Source organism: Watersipora subatra, chromosome 7, assembly GCF_963576615.1.
Source record: "Watersipora subatra chromosome 7, tzWatSuba1.1, whole genome shotgun sequence".
Classification (NCBI taxonomy): domain Eukaryota; kingdom Metazoa; phylum Bryozoa; class Gymnolaemata; order Cheilostomatida; family Watersiporidae; genus Watersipora; species Watersipora subatra.
In genome coordinates, this window is record NC_088714.1 from 4,166,989 (window position 1) to 4,182,286 (window position 15,298).

At 31.9% G+C, this 15,298-nt stretch overlaps 2 long non-coding RNA genes across 2 annotated transcripts; both read right to left on the reverse strand.

Moving 5' to 3' along the window:
• Nucleotides 1-4,747: 4,747 nt before the first annotated feature.
• LOC137400337 (uncharacterized) lies at nucleotides 4,748-5,625 on the reverse strand. The gene is made up of 3 exons (XR_010979259.1): nucleotides 5,480-5,625; nucleotides 5,206-5,297; nucleotides 4,748-5,099 (listed from the first exon to the last, which is right to left on the reverse strand). It is a non-coding gene; the product is annotated as an uncharacterized lncRNA (long non-coding RNA).
• Nucleotides 5,626-11,757: 6,132 nt separating this feature from the next.
• Nucleotides 11,758-12,556, reverse strand: LOC137401041 (uncharacterized). The gene is made up of 3 exons (XR_010979279.1): nucleotides 12,415-12,556; nucleotides 12,142-12,233; nucleotides 11,758-12,035 (listed from the first exon to the last, which is right to left on the reverse strand). It is a non-coding gene; the product is annotated as an uncharacterized lncRNA (long non-coding RNA).
• Nucleotides 12,557-15,298: the final 2,742 nt, after the last annotated feature.

Sequence of the window (15,298 nt, forward strand, 5' to 3'; positions counted from 1 at the left end):
TGTATGTTAATATATGCATATGTTATGTATAACTATAATAACATTAATAGAGTGTAACTATTGACAAACATCGAAGGTAGTAGCTTTTAAAAATCAAATGCTTTATTTGCAAGTTTCTATGCTTCTAAACATAACCAAATAATAATAATTCCATCCTTTGTTTATTTTAAATAATCTATTCTATCTTTTGAAATCCGTGTGGTTGTTGTTGGTTTGTCTGTTCGTGTGTCCAGCTATTGCAACAAAGTTTTAGGAATGAAAAATTCCAAATGGCACCGGATTTGAACTTGGTACCTTCAGTTCTGCAGACAGGTATTTATTCTGTACACTGTCCATCTGGCTATACAATGGAACAAATTAGACGCATACCATTATACTTGGTACATGGTACTCATCATACATGCCAATATTTTATGGCTTCACGCTAAACACTTCATTTAGTATTATGTTAGTGTTATGCTAGAACTGTTGGTCAGAAGAGAAATTCTTAAACTCACATGGGTAATAAGGCTATTGCAATCAATATAAAACTGTAGTAGGCACTGCAGCCAGTACAGTATGAACTACACAGAAATAAACAGAGTACACAAAAATAAACAAACACTTTCATTTAAATGTTGGAATGGTAAATGTTGTAGATGGAAGGGACTAGATTATATATCAAACGTTTATCATTTTTTATACCAAAATTAGATTGTACCACTACAGAGCAGAAGGAAGAAAGTTGTGTACATTCGTTATTGCGTTCCTCGCTGTAACAGTTATAATTTTACATCACAAGGAATTTATTACCAATAAACCTAATTTTGTGGTATAAAGTGGAAAATCCCTCTAGCAGTATATTAACTAGCATGACAAAGATGGAATAAAACAAGCTATTCAGACAGCTTATACTGATAATCCTTGCTAAGGAAGTTTATTTGTTATGTAGGCTACATGTGATAAATTTCTCTAACCTTACCCAGACACCCTTATGCATAGATGTACTTTTGGTAAAATATAATCTTAAGGATATACTAAACTTTTTGTAGCATTTATTATCTGTCTACAAAGTATGACTCAATAACTACTCATCCTATCAAAGACATATTTATATTCTAACTAATAGTCTTTGTTGTGTTGTAGAAGTTACAAAACCTGTATAAAGTGAGTACATCAGGTGAAGTACTATACTGTGTTGTTACTCTTTTTATTGATCTTGGAACTTAAGTCAGAATCTCATAGATGTACTAAACTCTTTGTGTTGTACCCACAGTTATGATCTGTGTACAAAATATGACTCAGTGACTACTCATCTGTCTCAATATGTTTTTTATTATTCCCAATAATTTTTGTTGTACTCATAGCTCATTTTTATTATGTTTAGTAATTCTGTTGAACGAACCTATAGCTTAATTAAAGCTATTTTTCGAAAAAATCAATATTTGATTAAACAAGAAAAATTGCCATAGGCCTGCTCTTGATACTTTGCTGAGTATTTTACAATAATCTTTTCACCTTTTGACCGGTAAGTTTCTTGTTATCTCAAATTCATTTGGTCGTTCACAAGGTCAACAGAGTTCAATAAAATCTGCTTATTGATAAAAAAAACACCAGGTGCAGACCGACACAGTCAACTTGGTGACTCTGATTTCTATGCAAAATTGGATTACAGCCATACGCTTAGATAAGAAAGAGTACTGAGCAGCCAATCATCGTGTCACATTTTAAAACAATGGAACTAGATTTTATATGAAATATTTATTTTTTATATGCAAACTAGATTGTACCATTAAAGAATTAGCTGAAAGCAGAAAGTTATGTGAATTGACTGTTGTGTTCTTGTCAGTGACAAATATAAATAATTTGCATAATAAGGAAATCATTAACATGAGCCTAATTTTCTGGTAACAAATGGAAGGTATTTTCATTAACACATCATGAAGTTTGACATAGATAAGATGAGACAAGATGTACACACAGCTTAACCTGATAATCCTTGCTATAAAAAGCCCATTTGTTACGGACTTATGATGCACTTTTACAATTGCACGGAGACACCCTTATGTATAGATGCACTTATGTTAACTACAACTTTAATGACCTAATAAACTTTGTGTGTTACATATTCAATTATGATTAGTGTACATACGATGGCTCAGTAACATCAGACCCTTTCTAAAACATTTTATATTATAACTAATACTCTTTGTTGTTCTAACAACTCATTTTTTAATATGTTCAGTGACTTACTCTGCGGAACAAAACTATAGCCTGAACAAAGCTAGCTTTTAATAGTTTATTTTCAGGTTAGAAAAATTTGGTTAGGGCCTGCAAATGATATCCTGCTGTAAATCTACAATATCTTTTCTATTATTGCCCTGTAAATTTATTATTATTTCAGGTTTAGTTGGTGAAACATTAGATCAGCGGTAACCATTTAGATCTGTTTATCTATGTATATATATAAATTTAAGCCTCTGTCTAGAAATAGCAATAAAGTTTCATGAACAAAAAATCCACTTTATAGACGATTTGATCTCCGAACTTCCTGCTCTGAAGGCATCGGGCTTATTTAATAGACTACAGCATTAAACTGTACAGAGTGATAAATTATGGTGAAGATATTCATTTCACTGGTTAAAATACACATTACGATGTTGCGTCACAAGTAAAGCTTATCAACCAGTCACCCACTAGGTGAATGACCAGCATTTTATAGGTAATAAAAACAGCTCATAAACGGTTCCAGGTAATTTAGTGTAAATGTAATGTAGTAGGCAAGGTAATATAATGTTTATAAACTGTTTTTTATAACCTGTGCATTTTTTTTAAATTCATGCGACAATCAAAGAACATGTACATAAATTTACAAAATTGATGCTTCCTTGTAGAGAGGTCAATTTTATTTTTAAAATGATTAATATAAAGGTATTACCATGAGGACACTAGCCAATATAAAATATAAAACCACCCTATATAATCTGTGAAATGCTGATAGCTGACATTCTTTAGAGGTATACTGATTAGTCAAGCTAACAATATCAGAACAATATTTTAACACCATGGTACTTTATTTTTCAACCATTCTTCTATAATGGCAGTCAAATGGAGGTGGCGCTCAAATAGAGGCTAGCATCGTATTTTGCAAATAGCTCGTCAGAATTTCGGGAAGATAAGTTTAGCCCTTTTATGGGCGAAGCAAATGCCGCCTATATTTTATCCTCATTTTTTATGGTGGAGTAATATTAAACCTTTTGGATGCAATAAATTTGCTAATTTACCTTCAACTTGTTAAAGATCTCTTAATAATTATGGATTGAAAAAAACAGGAAATGTCTCAACCAGTTGATATCTATTGCTTGCAATTGACCTGCGATGATATTATAGCCTGTGTTCTGATTTGCGATTTGGTAGAACTTTCAATTTTTATTTCATTCTAAATTTGAAGACCTACTTTTTTATATTGATATTTAACAATGCTGCATTACATTACATTGCATTATATTTAACAATGCTGCAACGCTCATTACACCCATTGATATGTTTGCTACAGTTTGCAACCAAAAACTAACTTTTTGTGTGCATTAAAAGAGGAGTTATGAGCGTCGACCCATTGTAAGATCAGAATACTGAAATGATGCTATCAAATAATATGCTATAAATTTTCACCTTTAAAAGTTATATAATGATAATCTATGAATGCTACAAATATATGATCATGAACAAGTGACGTAAACAAACCATACTTATAATACATGGAGAAACAATAATTAATGGTTTTAAAACAAACATATCTGCATCGTTTGCTCAGATAGTTGTGTTCTGATTGTTGCTTTTGATGGAACAAACATCTTCTGATTGTCCAATACCTTCTACAATGTCTTCTGACCTCAACTCTTTTATTGCGCTGATCTTTATTTTTGGCAGAGCAAAACCTTTACGGGTTGAATTTAGCACAAATATAATGCGTAAAGGTTTTGCTCGCTAAACCAAACCTTTGGCCCAAAACTAATCGATCATCTCCATAAATGTAAACTGTTTTTATATACATGTACTTCGAGTTATTAAAACCACATTAAACAAAGAACTACTAGTAGCTTGGGATCATTTTTAATAGTTTCTGTGGTGTTACTTTTGAAATTTTAATGAAAAAAAAACAAAAAGCTTTGGAGTTGGAGAGCGAAGAGGTTTATTCCTACTGATGTAAACGAATCATTATTAATACAATTTTGTGGACACATTTCTACTGATCGCTTAATATTATAGGCTTGTAAAGATCAAAGATTGTCCAAGTGGTGGTTAAATGAAGGTGGCGTTCAATTAGAGAGTTACACTCTATTGTTCAACCCTTCTCCCATAGAAGCGGTCAAATACAGGTAGTGTTGAAATAGAGGTGGCGGTCAATTAGAGGTTTTACAGCATATACTACTTTAGTAAGACGTCTACTAGGATATCAGCAATTAATAATGAATATACCAATAACTACCTTTTTAGTAGCCTTTTCACTTTCTCTAAGACACTTTACAATCACAATATTAGTCTTAAGAAAATAAGTTGTGAAGTGTTTTTTCTTTCTTCGTGTTCCAATTTATAAAATGATTTTGTATGAAATAGTCATTATCTTGTGATCAAGAAGATTTTTCTGCGATTAGATACTAATTTAGGAATAAATCCATGTTTAGTTTTTAAAAAGTATAATTGTAATTTTAAATATACATGTATATTATATATAAATTGTCAAAATTAAACAGTAAAGTCATTTAAAAGTCATATAATAGTGAAACAACAATACAAGGTCAGACATTGGACAAAACTACAGATTATTTGTAGAAAAGAAAAAAAACAAATAACATGAATTCATTTACTTGTACATAAAGTCAATAGTAAAAGATATTGCTACTCTACACACAGAGAGCTCTACAGTATACTATAATAAGCTTGATAAAGGAAATAAATAATATAAATGGATGGAGTTTTAATTGAGCTTTTTGATGTTCTTTATTCTAAAGAGAGACTTCATCTCACTGGTTTACCATCTTAGGGATTTGGTTATCAATGACTGTGATTATTGTCTTGAGACTATATTTGAAATCTCACCGAATCGTCAGAATTTATGTCTACAAAATTTAAGATTAAAGTTTGAATGCCAACTACAGACAAGGGAGACAAACACTCAAGTATCACTCAAGGATCAAAGTTTTAAATAAGAATCAAACTTATTACCTGCTGTAGTAAGTGCTGTTTGGTCAAATGATAGAGAGAAAGTGTCTACTGGTAGAAGCGTCTTTAGGCTTCTGATTTTCTGACTTTTAGAACTGAAATTAATAGAAGCAGGTTATCACTGAAGACATCAAGACACTATCCAATATGATAGTTTAACACTTGCTGCATAGTCAATAAACTCACAAGTATTGATTTTATACCTTGATAAACATTAAGAGAATATTAAACTAAATTAAAGTATTGAGATAAATTATTGTTAAGAGTATTCCCTTACCTGTTAAGATATAAAGAGGTAGTTGATAATTCAAATGAGTCACTCTCATCAAAGAGTAAAGATGTCATTTCACAACCTCTAGCTAGATAACCCATAATTAAACTAGTAATGTTTAGTTTACTAAAACCGTTATTGTGTTCTGTAGCTGTTTCGACTTGGTTCTAAACTGAAATGTTTTGGGTCTCTTTTATATACGTGAGTAGAACATTCTGGAAGATTAATCATTTCACGCTTGCTTAATTCTAATGATAGCAGCTCCTGTCACTTGACTCCAACTGAAATGCAATTGCACAATGTGCTTTGACCAATAAAAATAAATGATAAAATTTGCTCCAATAGCAAGTTTGAGTTTGAGCAAGTAATCCAGTTCCATTCAGAGCTTATACTACTGTCTGGTATAAAAATGTTGGCTACAGTTGCTTGCATTAATAACAAGAATTAATAAACAAAATCTCAATATGGTGAATCATGCCTACTAAAGAATGCAATTACATGACCATATTAGGAGCATCATGTTTTAAAAAGTACAACTGCAGTATATTCTGTAAATCTCTTACCATCAACTCAAAGCTAACTATTGTACTAACATTTTGACGCATTTTACAGGTGCGTACATATGTGCGTAAACCAGTGCGCAGACAGGTCTCTCTCTCTGATAATTGACACATGGTTCCATAGACATAAAAATCAGGTATTCACGCATGCAGATGACATCTTAATAATTATTATAAATTGAATAGATATATAAATGTGAAGGCAGTGTAAAACTAAAAACTAACAATCCTTTCTTCATTTGTTTTTTATTCTAGACAGAACTTTGTTATTAGGCCCCACAAAAGCGTAACTATTTCAATACAAGAGATAAGGAATTTCATATTTAAGATTAAAAACTCTATATACTAATCATTAACTTTAACTTAAACTTTGTAAAACAATAGTTATAAACAATAAAAACTGCAGTGTTACTATCATGAAATATATTCTACTTCAACCTTTGTTATTAAACCCCACAAAACCATAACACCATTTTAGCCCGTGAGATAGAGAATTTCAGATATAGGATAAAATGCTCCATATACATGTACTAACTATACCTTTAACTAAAAACTCGTATAACCATAATTATTAACAATAAAACTGCAGTGTTACTATCATGAAATATATTCTACTTCAGCCTCGAGTATGTCCATTATTTACCTAACCCAATTCAACTAACGGCAATAGAGATTTGATAGAGCTGTGTTCAGTAGCAAGTGTTCTGTTACTAACCTCTCATTATTTAACCTACACAGTAGATAAATACAACTTATCAGTATTTTGGTAAACCTCTATTTACATATATTATTAGATGGGAGCACAGGCTATGACACTAAACACACTTTGGAACCAAACAAATACTGTAAGTAAATCGTAATATTTTTATTCAAAAGTGTTCATGACATCACAGCTTTCAATTTTAAATGCTTGTTTGTTTCTGAAATAAAAATTTATGTTGTATGCTAATTTCTAGAGTATGTAAATTGTAACATATTGAAATGTGTTAATCTAATAATGGAGTAATGTAATGAAATCCCACGTCATGAAAACTCCAAGCACTCAATCAAGCTTTATCAAGATCATTAATCATTTACTAGGCCACTGACAGTTAGTCAGACTGTTTGTGTGGTATTCTTTATGCCACCCACATTATAATTACAACCAATCAGAGCGGAAGAGGCACACTTCTTTGGCCATAGCTTAGTGCAAAATTGCACAAATTATCAAGCACTATCAGATCCTGCGCCATGTTTGTGGCATGAAATATTTTTATGCAGACTTGTTATGACACCTTCAGATGCAACCAGCACTTACCACTGATCAACATTGTGTTTAAAACATTTCAAACTCTAATAAAACCTGAAATGTCACGAGTTTAAACCTACCGTAAAACCTTTTTTTGAAGACCTTGACGCTCTATTTTTCAATCCTTTATAGTGGTGGTCAAATAAAGGTGGCGGTCAGTTGGATGCTGGTGTTGTACTTTTCAAAGGGCTCGTCAGGTTGTTGGAAGATAAATTTAGCCTTTTTACGAGTGACTGTCGCCTATATCTTGCCATCTCTTTTGAGTGGACCGACATACATAAATGCTTTTGAATGCAATAAAGCTGCTAACTTACCTCTAACTTCTCATAGATCTCTTGATAAATATGCATTGGGAAGCTGAGAAATATCTTTACCAGTTGACATCTATTGCTTGCAATTAACCTGCGATAATATAATAGCCAGTTTCCTGCTTTGCAATCTGTTGGAACTTTCAATTTTTTATTTCATTCTAAATTTGAAGACATATCTTTATTTTATAGCTGTATTTAAAAATATTGTCTAAAAGATTATTGTGCTCATTGATATGTTTGCTACAGTTTACAGCAAAAACTGGCTTTTTATGCGCAATAAAAGAGGAGTTATGAGTGTCAATCCATTGTGAGATCAGATTACTGCAATGATGCTGTTAAGTAATATGCTATAAAACTAAAAATTTATAAGTTATATAACAATAACCTATCAAATGCTAAAAGTATTTTTTCAAGAACAAGTTATGTAACGAACCGTAATTATAATACATGCATAAACAAAAATTAACATTTTTAAAACCACCAATGGTTGTACTCCAACTCCAAACTATGTTGACTTATGTCACTATCATAACTCTAACCAAGTCCTTTTCATGTTAATAGCTTTTAGTTGCTCCCAATCTAATATTATAATTATAATTTTTTATAGCACACTTTGTGATGTTTCAAAGTTCTACTTGGTTTCTAGGCTTCTTATGGTTACTATAAAGTTTTCACGGTTGCTCAAATGAGTCTTTCAATATTGACTGCAAAGTCTATACAACTAAACTTTTGCTTAATTGTAGGAAAACACAGTTGGTAGATTTTTGGTTCAAACAACAGCATTTGATAAGAAAATTTATCCACTAACTTGTTATATAAAAAGATTTGAATATATTCATGAAATGATGGCTTCACTCTTACAATGTCATCTCACCTTGTATTTTCTTTTTTGAACGTATTTGTTTAAGCTTTCTGTTTTTTTTAAAAACTATCTCCTTGCTGTCACAAAATTTGCAATTTTTTTAACATTTTTAACTGATTTTTATTTTTATCTTTGTAGAAAAGGCTTCCCAAGACATTCTCGTTTTTGATGTAGAGTATTGTTTCAAAATTCTCAAGGGCGATTGACTCAGTTTTGTGAATTCTGGAAAGACGTATGATTGTCTCCAAAACATAGCCTTGTAATGCTATGAGTTTTACTACTGTCACTCCTGAGGTTCTACAATTATGAGAAAAATATTGAAGGGATATTGAACTGCACAACTCTGACACTGAATACATATTTGCCAATAATAAAACATGTACAAAACAAATATTAAACATGGCGGAACCAATTTTACCTCTAGCTTACCTTGGCTACCTTAACATGTTGGAGCTTTAATATTTTATTGGTAAACTAATGCGACTCAGTACGTATATTTTGTACACAAATATTATATATTCCTAGTTGATGTTTCAATGCTAGTAAAAATAGAGTATATTTACAGTCAGACTGTTTGTTATCATACTGATTAGTCTTAAGACTGACTGTTCCATCACTTCATCAGTTGAAGATAGTTTCTATCTTCAAATCAGTCATCAAGTTTTACAAGTTGTTTGAATTGACTGAAGGTTTATATAAAAATGTATTTATAACATCTTTCTATTGCTTTAAAAACAGCATGATGTTATGTCATGTTGTTACATTACATCAGCTGCTACATTTACATGTAGAGACTTCAAGCTGAGGGAGACAAATGTTATGACTTCTATATAATATGGCAAGCATGATTTTGTAGACTGCAAAATACTTTTGCTGATGTCATTTACTTTGACATCATTCAACTTGACATACTGTAGATATAATAAAATAAGAAGTTCATACAGTTTCTACTGATAACCCTTGCTAAGGAAACCTATTAGTTATGAACATATAATGCACTTTTCTAATCTTATCAGATGCTCCTAGATTACAGATGTACTTTGATTTTACTCCATGGGTGTACCAAACATTGTGTGTTGCACTCAGAGTTATGATCTGTGTATAAAGTATGACTCAATGACTACGCGTCCTTCTCAATATGTCTTTTATTATAACTCATAGTCTTTATTGTAGTGTGTAAGTTATTGAACAGACCTGTATAAGGTGAGTGTGCCAGGTGGGCTACTTGACTATATATCTATCAATGAGAAGGGGCCTGTTGCTAAAATTAACCACATCAACATTACTGTAAGCCAGGTACTTTAAAGCTTGAATTATTAATGTCTTTTTACGTTATTGTTATTAGTATAGAATTGCCTACATGATTCTATAGTAGAACAACTATTAGAGCATCAGCTGTCAACAATGACTACAATCGAACAGTAAGTCCAAAAAAATCTGTGTTCAGTATTTAAGAATTATAATTGCTATAATTAATACACATTTAAACTACATAAAAAAATCTGTAAATCATTATTCAAAAAGCTTTAGACAAGCAGTGTGAAGTGATCATTGAAACATCAACACATGGGCACATAAAGACAAAAAGCATGTATTCATGCAGGTAGATGACAGGCTAGTAATCATCCCACGACCAAACACAAGCGAAGCGAGTGTTTGGGAGCTTTATGATAAATGCATATGCACACACAACTCCTGAAAAAGTATCCATCAACGGCTGTTACCAAACCCTTGTACCAAAATCCCATCAAAAAATTTAACCTTTTTTGTGTAGAGTCGTTTAAGTATAATAATGATACAAAACACATATAAACATATTTAAATATGTTACCAAGTCTTTTAAAGGTTGACGCAATGTCCTAAAACTAACCCATATGATCGGATTATACATAAATAGACAGATTAATTTAGCCTAAAATTGCAATAAAAACTTGAAAAGCCTTTCTTAATCAAAATTAAGACCAGCCAACAAAACGCCGATAAGGCTGTGCGACAGAAAGTAGAACCATTAAGACGTGCGCATTTCATGAGAAAAACGTGCACATTTCACCAGTCTATGGCATTGTCCAATTGCCGAAGATTTCTGTAATTAACGTAGAAGTACTGAAAAGTAATCATTTCTTTTTTGCTGATTCTACCAGACTCCAACATTTTGGACACTTATAATAAGTACTTTGGTATTCCAACTGATGTTTAAAGCAGTGAAAGTAAAGGAAATGACGATGATATTTTTCTAACAATTCTTATAAGATTATTACAATATTAACTATAAGAATAATTATTCGATTTTTTAAGATTATTATAAGATTTAGTTATAAGAATAATCATTCGAATTTACAAGATCAAAAAGTATATAGTGACCGATGGTGTACAATATGTTACTGTTATTATTTTTCTAAAGATTTTGTTGATGATACTGCGGCTGTACCCAATATCGTGGTACTGCCAAGCTGTTTTTAATATCTGCAAAATTAAGTAATAGGCCTATACATTTTCTTATAGATATACATCTATTTCTATGACAATCAGCTAAAATCTGTTTAGATTTTTAAATTCAGCATAATTTTTTAGAAATAGATACAGAAATCTAGATAAATATCACAACTTCTTGATATTGGTTGCTATGGCCAATGATATACAGCTCCCCCAGCCTGTGCATATTACATGTACACAGCAGCTTGCCATTTTACTTTTAATATTGTATTTCTCCTATTGCAGGGGAGAGATATAAACATATAATCTTTTCCTTTCATTATTGCCGTTTGTTGTACATAATAACACCCAGTACATTACAGCTGCCATTGCAGCTACCATTGCAGCTACCAATACCTGATAGTTGACTTCTAGAAGTCAACTGATTAGTCATAATAACATCATCAGTATAAGACCGTTTATATATTTCTATAGTATGACAATTAGGATATCAGCTGCTAATAATGACTATACCACGAACTACGTTTTTGGTTGCCACTTTAAAAATGTTTAAGACATTTCACAATTACCTTCTTAAAAAATAACTCATGCAATGCTTCTTCTTTCTTAGGGTTTTAATTTTATAAAAAAGTTTTGCATAATACAGGTGGTATTTTGTGATCAAGCAGGTTTTTGCTATAATCAGACAGTAAATCAGGAATAAAGCTATGTTTAGTTTTTAAGGAGTATATTTGTTATATTGAATACACACATATATATTACACATAAATTGTCAGAATAGGACAGTAAAGTCATTTAAAACCATATAATAGTCAAACAGGATTGTCAGACAATGAATGAAACTACAGATTGGTTGTATATAAGAAAAATATAACAGCAATTCATCAGCTTACATGCTTGTACATACATGTAAAATCAATAGTAAAAGATGTCACTCTACATCAAGCTCTGCAGTGCAATATAACAGTCTTTATAAATAAAATAAATAATAAGGATGGATGGAGTTAACTTTTTTCAAGAGATATAAACTTGAGAATTTGTCTCTTAGCAAATTGATGACGGTCTTGAAATTATAATCGCGAGCTCACCAAATCACCAGAATTCGGGTCTACAAAATTCAAGGCTAAAGTTTGAACACCAACTACTGACATGGAAGACAAGCATTCAGATATCAATCAAGGATCACAATTATAAATACAAATCACATTTGTTACCTTCTGAGTTGGATGTTGTTTGGTTGATTAACAATGAGAAGGCATCTACTGGTAGAACAGCCTGTAAACTTCTGACTTTGTGATTTTTCGAGCTGAAATCAATAGAAGCAAGTTACAACACAGACATCAAGACAAAATTTAATATAACAGTTTAACCCTTGCTGAATAGTCAATAAACCTACAAATATTAATTTCATATATATAATAAATAGTTGGGGTTATTAAATTAAGCTGAGGTATTGAGATAAATTATTGTTGAGAGTATTTCCTTACCTATTAAGATAGAGAGAGTTAGTTGATAGTGTAAAGGAGTCACTCTCATCCAAGAGTAGAGATGACATTTCACAACCTCTAGCTAGATAACCCATAATTAAACTAGTAATGTTTAGTTAACTAAAACTGTTACTGTGTTCTGTAGCTGTTGCTGATCAGACTTGATTCTGAACTCAAATGTTCTGTGTCTCTTTTATATAGGCAGAGCATCCTGGCAGATTAATCATTTCACGCTTACCTAATTCTAGTGGTAGCGGTTCCTGTCACTTGACGTCAACGGACTTGCTACTGCACAATGTGCATTGGCCAATAAGAATAAATGACAAAATTTCCTCCAATAGCAAGTTTGAGTTTGAGCAAGTAATCCAGCACCATTCAGAGCTCATACTGTCTGATGTAAAAATGTTGACTATAGTAGATTGCATTAACAACAAGAACTATTAAGTAAAATCTCAACACGATTTACATTTAGTAAATTCTGAATAGATATTATCATATTAGGAACATCATCCTTTAAGAAGTGCTGTGGCACTATACTCTGTAAACATCTTACAATCAACTCCAAATGCACTTAAGCATTGTGAAATTTCACCAAGATCTGATATTTCACTTCATTTTCTATATAATATTATTATTATTATATATTTGTATGTAAACCATTGTGCAGAGAGCTTTAGACAAGTGACTCAAGCTGATCAAAGACACATAGAAAAATTGGCATGAAGAGCAGGTATTCGTGCATGCAGATGACATCCTAATAACTACCACAAGTTGGATAAGTGTATACATATGCATGAAAAAACTGTGTAAAACTATGTCCTAACTTGTTTTATTTCCCTTTGATTCTAGGCAGAACTTTGTTTTCAGGCCACACAGAAGAGTAACACCATCTTAACACAAAAGATATGGATTATCAAAGAAAAAATTAAAAGCTCCAAACATGCATTTCTTCACTTGAATTTATATAAGTAAAACTCAAAGTTTGTCATCTGTTTGGATGTCTGTCTGTCTAGCAATAGCTATTAAAATCTTAGAATGAAGAATCCGTATCGCAGAAGATTTGATCTCGGCACCTCCCATTCCCATACAATATGCTAAACCATTGAGCTACGCGAGATTGATGCGTTCATGTGACGATATATGTCACTATGTGGGTGAAATTACGCATCCCGCTCTGCGTTACGGCGCAGCACCATTTTATGCTTGCTCTTATTGGTAAGTTTAGCAATACTAGCTTATTCAAATTAGCCATTGGCAATGTGCCAGGCTAATGGCAAGTGACAGGCAACTACATTACCTACAACAGTTCATCAGCTGTTTTAAATACCCGTGCAATGCTTGGGTATTCGACTATTTATAACTATAATTACAAACAATAAAAACTGCAGCATCACAATTATGTAATATATTTGACCACAGCTTTGATTATATTTATTACATACCCAGCTTAATTCAACTAAGTGTTAAAAGTGATTGAATCGAGTTGAGGTCTGTAGCAATTGTTATGTTACCAACTTCTCATTATTTGACCAACACAGTAACTAAATTCTGTGTCATGACATGACAGGTTTAAATTTTAAAAGCTTGTTTGTTGCTTAAATGAATGTTTATGCTACTAATTTCTGAGTATGCAAGTTGTAACATATTGAAATGTGTTAATCTAGTGATGGAATTATCTAATGAAATACCATGTCATGAAAACTGCAAGCACTCAATCATGCTCTATTAAGATGTTAATCATTTGCTAGGCTAGTGACAGGTGGTACTACGGTTTTGTGTGCTAATTTTATACCAACCACAATATAATTACATGTATAGCCAATTAGGGTGGACGAAGGTCACTCCTTTGACCAGTGCATAGCTTAGCACAGGATTGCACAAATTGTCCAGCGCTAGTAGTTCCTGCGCCATACTTTAATCCATTTATGTAGTTACGTTGGGACAATGTAGAAGCAACAAGCAATTGTCACTGATCAGTGGTGTATTTAAATCTTCCCACATTGTAGCATAACCTTAAATATTACGAGAAGAGATTTAATTTTGGCTGAATGCTTTTGAGCATTCCTATAATTTATACCAGAGCATATAAAATATACTTAAATACACAAAAATATAAACTCCATCTAGTAAAGATGAGACCTGACCATTTTATTATTAGTGGCTATTAGGGGCTATAGTAGTAAGTACTATTAATAGTAGGGGCTATCGTAGTAAGTACTGTTAATAGTAGGGGCTATTGTAGTAAGTACTATTAATAGTAGGGGCTATTGTAGTAATTAATATTAATAGTAGGGGCTATTGTAGTAAGTACTATTAATAGTAAGACGACTATCAGTTGAATACAAAGTTAGTACCGAGCTACTAAACAGTCCAACTAAATGATTAATAGAAACTTTTAATCCTGACTCTCTGAACAGATGGATAGAACAGTATAAATATAGAAACAGATGTTACAAGATGATGAGTAAAAATAGCTAATCATTTCTACCTTGTTTTCTGGATCCTTCGGGGTTTCCAACAGCACAGTTATTGTCAATAAGATACTCAATGACTCTCAGTCCATTTAATCAAATGGCGTTTACTATACTGCTCTTACATTCCTTGATATTCAGTTCAAAGTAATAGTTTAGGCAATTCAAAGAATTTAGTAGTTTAGTAATGGAGACTTGTTAGAAATAAATCTTAATTCAACAAAGTTTCAGTGATTTACTATTAACAGACACTTTTCACTTTTCTAGCAAAAACCTCAAAATAATTTTTTCCTTTTTATAGGGTATCATTTCAAAATATGTTTGAATATTGATTCTGATTGACTCAGCAGTTTGAATGCTGGAATTGTTGGTCTCTGGCGCATCATAACCCTACATTGTTAGGAGTTGCGCTA